We start from the raw sequence: 6,732 nt of genomic DNA, 5'->3' as shown, positions 1-6,732 counted from the left end.
AAAAAAAAAAAGCTATTTTTAGAGGAGTATTTAATAATTTATAAACTGTAGTCGGAAGCCCTTGGAACAGACCAAGATTTCTGTGGCCAGTGTTTCTCCCCATGAGAATCTCAGAAGATGGCATAGCGTCATCCACCTGGTTTCTCTGGCCCTGCATCTAGAAAGCATCCCCGACTCCTTGCTTGTCCTCACATCTCACGATGAATCATCCGCGGATCCTGCGGCTCTGCCTCCGACAAGCATCTTCAACCTCTGCATCTCACTATCTCACCGACTACCGCCCTGGGAAGCCGTCTAAAGGGGGGATTTGCATGCAGGAGGGGCTCAGCTACGCGTTGGGGACCAGCGGTCCCTCCAGCTGGAAGGATGGATGTTTGTCCCCAAAGGGAATCTGTCTACCTCTTCTAGAAGGCGAGCTCCCAGGAGGGCTGCCAAGTTGTCTTGTTCATCGATGCATCCCCAGTGACTAGAACAGGAGGTGCCTGATACACAATTTGTTCACCGGAAGCCAATTTTTAGATTATAATTCAATCAATTATTTTGAGACGTAATGGAATGGGGATATGAGCTTCTCACAGAATTATCGGTGGGATTATTTTTAAGGGAAGGAGCACAAGAGAGGACAGAAAATAGATTTCTCTTCAAAGCGCATTTCTCTTAAAATGCGCTTTGAAGAGAAATCAAAGAGATTTTGTTTCTCTTGCAGATATCGTCCGAAAGGTTATAGAGTTTTTTTAAAACAGGTGTCTCAACTGGGGGTCCCAGCCCCAAAGGTTCTGATTTTGTCGGACCGGCTGTATAGGTTGGGCACTGGGATTTTAAAAAATCTGCCAGGTGATTCTCTGTGATCCAGGTTGAGAGCCAGTGCTGTAAAAGGTGACAGGGATCTGACTCAGCGGAGATCCATCTGGAAAATCATCCTGTGCATTGTGAGCTATCGCTGTTCGGTTTGATCGGAATGGTCTCAGAGGCTCGAGTTGGCTGTAGCGTTAGCCAAGGAGCCAGGGCGTACAGGCCTTTGAGGTAAATTTGGTCTTCACAGAATTTAGCGATTTGCCAACAGCCGTGAGCAAAGTTCCCTGGTTCATTTGACATGGTGTCTGCTTTTATTTATCATGAAGACAGTCGGGAAAAAAGTCCAAATAAAACCAGTTGCACCTGTTTCTATAAATGACACTGTGGCCTAGTTTTCTTGAAGCTGAGCGTCACTTGGTTCCCCTTTTTCAAAGTCATAACTGCTGTAAATTCAAAATGCTCACATGCAAAAACAAATCGTACAAGACCGTACGGGAGATTTTCTTTGTGCAGTTGGTCGGTTCCATTGTTTTTCTCTTGGTTTTTAGTTTTAGGTATATGTCGATGCCTTGATCTATCGTTTGAGGCTCACGTTAGTACTCGAAGCACAAAGCATCGCTTCAAAACGAGAGTTACCTCTGCAGTAGCAATTCTTTTTAATTGTGGTGAAACACGTAATATAAAACATCCCCTCTAAACAATCGCTAAGTGTACAGGTCAAGTGGCATTATGCGGTCACGCCGTTGTGTAACCGTCACCACCATCCAGCTCCAAAACCCCGTCATCTTCCCGAACAGAAGCCTACACCCGTTAAACACCAACTTCCCGTCCCCCTCGCCCTTCCCTGGCACCCACCTTTCTACTTCCTGTCCCGATGAATCTGATTCTTCTAGGGACCTCATGTGAGTGGAATCACACAGTATTTGTTCTTCTGAACCGGCTTATTTCGCCGAGCATAATGTCCTCGGGGTTCATCCACGTGGTAACACGTGTCAGATTTTTCTTCCCTTTTTTTAGCAGCTTTTTTTTTTTTTTTTTAGTTTTTATTCTTAGTTTCGGTAAAACACACCTAACATAAAACTCACCATCTCGACCATTCTCGAGTGTACAAGTCCGTGGTACTGAGTACACTCTCATTGTTATTCAAGAAGGTCTCCAAAAGCTGTTCATCTTGCAAAACTGAAACTCTGCACCCACTGAATGGTAGCACCCCACCTCCCCTGCCGCCCAGCCCCTCGTGTCTGTAGATTTGACTACTCCGAGTATTTTGTCTAAGTGAAATCGTACCGCATTCGTATTTACATGACTGGTTCCTTTCATGACGCATAAGGACCTCGAGGTTCGTTCACGTTGTAGCATGTCGGGATTTTTTTTTCTTTTTTAAGGCTGCATAGTATTCCATCCTATGAATAGGCCACATTTTGTGTATCCATTCATTTGTCACTGGACACTTGGGTGGCTTCCGCCTTTTGGCTACTGTGAACAATGCTGCTTATTTGGTGGCACAAATGAGATTAGTAATTCTCGAGTGAATCGAATGAGATACAGAGCCACAACGGAGGATGCCTGAGAGATGTTAAGTTGGCATCTGCCAGAGGGGAAAACAATGTCACATTCCTGACTACGTTCTGCTGGACTGCGTTGTAAAGATTTCATACCCTGGCACGAACAGCCGCGTGTAACTCCGGGATGCTTCAGAAAGTCACTCGCGACCAGAAGGCGATTCTCACGAAGTCTCGTGAGACTGGTTGCCTAGGAACCATTTGATAATCCTCGCTGAGTGAATGAACGAGGGGTGAGACCCTCGCCCCGTGCCTGACATGTCTGTCCTTTGTCGTGTTAGCTCATCAAACGCCGCAGGCCATACATATACATGTTTTTTTGTAAGTTGCTCAGGTTGTGCCGTCTGCGATGCTGTGTAAGACATAAACCTATTTTCGGAAGCCTAAAGTCCAAGTCTAGACCACCGCCCTCTGTGCCTGAATGTTCTCTGCACACAAAGGGAGTGGCGGCTACAGGATTCGGAAGTAAAAACTAGTTTGACAGTTATACTCGAGATAGTTAAAAAGGGTAAGTTTGGGAAGGACAAAGGAAAAGGCTCTAATACCGGATCCGCAGCAGGAACAAAGAAAGGAAGATCTGAGCAGAAGGAAGAAAGAAAGTATAATAATTAATTCTTATAGAGTGAGTCAAAATATTAGGAAAATGGTTCTATAATCCGTTATCTACAATTCCGATGTCCAAAAACTGAGACGTTTCTTTGTCTTTCTCATTTGGTGGCAAAACCAGACCTAGTTTGTGAGGCAAACTGGAATCTTAATTCATTACACTCGGGGTGACTGTTTATACCCTTAGCTACCAAAATATTAATGCGTTTAATTGTGAGGCGCCGTCCTAGACCCCCGAGGCTGTTATATAAAATATGACGTTTGTACTCTGTTACCTTCCTGAAATCGGAAAGTTTCTGCAATCTGAGACACATTGGCCTCAAAGGTTTTGAATAAAAGATTGTGGGTCTGTTCGGCATCCCCAGAAGGTAGAGAAAAATAGCTACCCCAACGTGGCTGGTACGGGAGGCGTTCCGATCGCCTCGGGCCTGCTGTTTCATCTGTATGGGTCTCTCTTTGGGAAATGAAACAACCCAGCGATAATTAGATACACTTCTGCGTTTGCTTTCTGGATGAAAAGGCTTCAGATGGGGGTTATTTTTCTATGGCACTGAATTCTGAGCAAAAGCGTTGGAAGAAATGGATGATAAAAAAAAAAATTCTGGAAAGAGTAGCAAAAACGGAGCAGAGGAACCACCTTGCATGCCTCACGCCTCCAGTCTCTGGACTGTTGGAAACAGGGCAAAATAACCTTGGGACTCAGCCCGAGCAACCTCGTGCCTTGCAAAAGAACTGTTTACAAAAAGAACCAGAAAGCAATTATTATGACGACTGGACCGATAATCATAAACATCGTTTGGAATTAACATCGTTACGTCATGTTCTCGGCACGGAGGTCGAGGGTAGGTAGAAATCGTTTCTCTTTACATTTACATCCCCAGTGTTCAGCATCTCGCGTGCATCAAACAGCAAGTGCTCAATAAATGCTCGTCGGGTGGAGAGAGCAACACACCACCTAGAAAGACGTGAACGCAGTGGCATCACTGAATCCTCCTCTTGTGGTTTCGTTATCCGTTCGGCAATCCGTGTGTTTGTTTAACCTCCTGGCCTCTTTCCTGGAATCGAATGCGATAGCTCAGAAGGGTGTGGACAACAAGGTCAGGATGGGCCCAGGCTCTCGATTTTGGCAGGTGCAGTGGATTCGCACTTTCCTGGGCGGTTGGTGTCCCTGCCCGGTCCTCGACTCCCCTGCACCCTCTGCCGCATCGGCTCCTCCCTGCTCCCGTCACCCGTGCTCCCCCTCAGCTCAGCTCCCGTCTCCCCTGAAGTCGGGGATGCAACAACCACTGTAGGACACAAACACACAGACGCTTCGGGAGCTACCGGCTCTGTTTCTGTAAAAACATGTTTATCGACCGTCTGGGTTGATCTCAACTTGGTTGGACCCGTTTTGTTGAGCAATGCCTGTCGCTGCTTGCGGGATGCTTCTTTAGAAGAGTTTCCATCGAGTTTATTTAACCGACTTGTCGCCCAGAGACCTAGAGCGAAGGGTCTGAATCTACGGCTTCGACGAGCGGCTATGTGGTTGGGCAGAGGCAGTTGTCAGGGTTCCGCCGTTACTTTCCGGTTTCCTAAATGAGCCATACGTACCTCCAAGGCCTTTGCTCATGCGGTTCCGTCTGCCCGGGACGCTCTCCCTTGGCCTCCTTGCCTAGATGAGCTCAGCTCATCCTGGGCGTCTCAGTTGAGACGATACTGCCCTCCAGGTGCCTCCTCGCACCCCCTGAGCCCGAGCGAGGTGCCGCCTCTCCAAACTCCCAGAGCCATGTGGGTCCCCCTGGGGATGATCTTCGACACATGATATTCATTCATTTCTATCCTGCATTCGATCTAAAGCTGAGCGAGGCCAGGGGCTGTGTCTTAGCTATTGCCATGTTCCCAGGACCAGAAATAATACTCGGCACAGCGGAGGGACTTAATCACTATTTATCAACCGTCAGATGAACAGGTCCGGGATTCCTCCCATTTCACTGCTCCTGGAAATGAGGCTCCCTGAGACACAGGGTGGGGTACAGCCGGGCTGTTCCCTTGGGGCCAGAGGTTTGGGACTAACCTGTAAGCACGCATATGAGCCACTCTTGAAGTGTAGTATTCAGGACTCAGAATCCAGCAGCCGACATCCAAGGACAACTATCTGGCCATGGAGCACCTGCAGACACAAGAAAAGGAATCCAGTGTAGACCACACCTGTCTCTACAGCCACAGAGATGACTGAGGATCCGAGAGACAGAAACGGAAATGTATTGAGCATTTACGATGCACTAAAAGTGCTTTTCATATTTAAATTCCCTTAATCCTTGCAACGACTTAGGAGGTGGGTACCGTTTTTTTTATTCTTAACTGAGGCAGGCAGAGGTTACCCAACTTGCTTGAAGTCTGGAGCATATTTGGATAAGACGTAAACTTTCGAAATGTTTTCACTCCCTGGGTCAGCAAAGCAACATGCAAGGCCTTTGACACACGGTCAGAGCACGGGCCGTGCGTGGAGAGGGAGGCCTGGAATGGGAGGAGCCGAGGTTCTCGCCTGGCGAATTTCAGTGGGAGCTTTTCCCATCTGCTGCGCCACGTAATGGTACAAATTATTAACATTATAATACAGAGTTTAGTTCTTGTTTATCCCAACCCCGGAGAGAACCTGAAGACTGTCACGGTCAGAAGCGTGTCTACTCAACTGGACCCTACGCCCCTCCCTTACTGTCCTACATGGGATCTTCCTGTGGTGCCTGAAAGCTCCAGGCAGGTTATGGCAATGATGACTTCAGGCCAGGAGGAAGGAACGGGTGCCCACGACGAGGCCCGCAGAAAGTCTGCTGGGGCCTGGGAGGTATTGCCTCTCCCTAAATGTCCCCTTTTCTGTCTGAGAACAATTCAGAGAGGAATTTATAGGTCCCGGGGAGAACACCATCAACCCCTCCTTAGGCTGGGGGTGGAAGGTCTGGCCTGATGGAGCCTGTGTTTATCACAGGCTCCTGAGCTCGTGTGGCCATTGATAGCGCAGGCTGCCAGGTGCGTATTTATGCAACGTGGCGAGGGTTCTGCTGGGACGGAGCAAACCCAAGGGACGATGACGCAGCGGGTGGAGCACAGCAGGGCTCCGACCCCCTTTCCTCCTCCTCCCTGGCCCATGACCTCACTCCACTCTGCGATTTGGGGGAGGGGTGCGGGCAAAACCAGAAGGCCATCTTTTCCCTGAATCCTGGAGAACGGGGAGTACTGACACAGTCCTGGCGAAGATCCCAGTCTGCTTCGATGCACTGGGGACTCCAGAATGTTCTACGCAGCAGCATCGGCAGCACCAGACGGTGTCGGCTCACGGTGGGCGCTTCGTGGGCAGCGGGCGCCGAGGACTGGGTGTCGGCGGGAGCAGGGAGCGGCAGCTTCGGCTGTGACGAGAGGTGGTTTTCCATGACCCTAGAGGGACTGTCTTTGGCTTTTTTGAAACACACGTAGCATCACAGGCCTCTGCAGTAGCCACGGCAGGGATGAGGAGAGAAGCCAGGCGTGCTGTTTCCACTCTCACGGTGACCTTGACTTTGACCCCAGACCGGGGGAACCCATAAGCCACAGCCGTCTAAATCCACAGGCTGAAGGGACGTTCTTCTCTCCCCCGACTCCTGCAAGAGTAGAAACCCCCTCAGCACTAAGCTACTAGGGGCTATTAAATCCCCCACCGTCTCCCATTCGGGATAATTAGAGCAAGACCGAGACGTGCAGATGCCCTGGGCATCATTAAGCATATACCGGGGCAGGAAACTGACTGCTGGCCGGA

The sequence above is a fragment of the Pteropus vampyrus genome, unplaced genomic scaffold (genome assembly GCF_000151845.1).
Source record: "Pteropus vampyrus isolate Shadow unplaced genomic scaffold, Pvam_2.0 Scaffold52, whole genome shotgun sequence".
NCBI classification, from domain to species: Eukaryota; Metazoa; Chordata; class Mammalia; order Chiroptera; family Pteropodidae; genus Pteropus; species Pteropus vampyrus.
Note: the sequence above shows the minus strand (reverse complement) of the source record.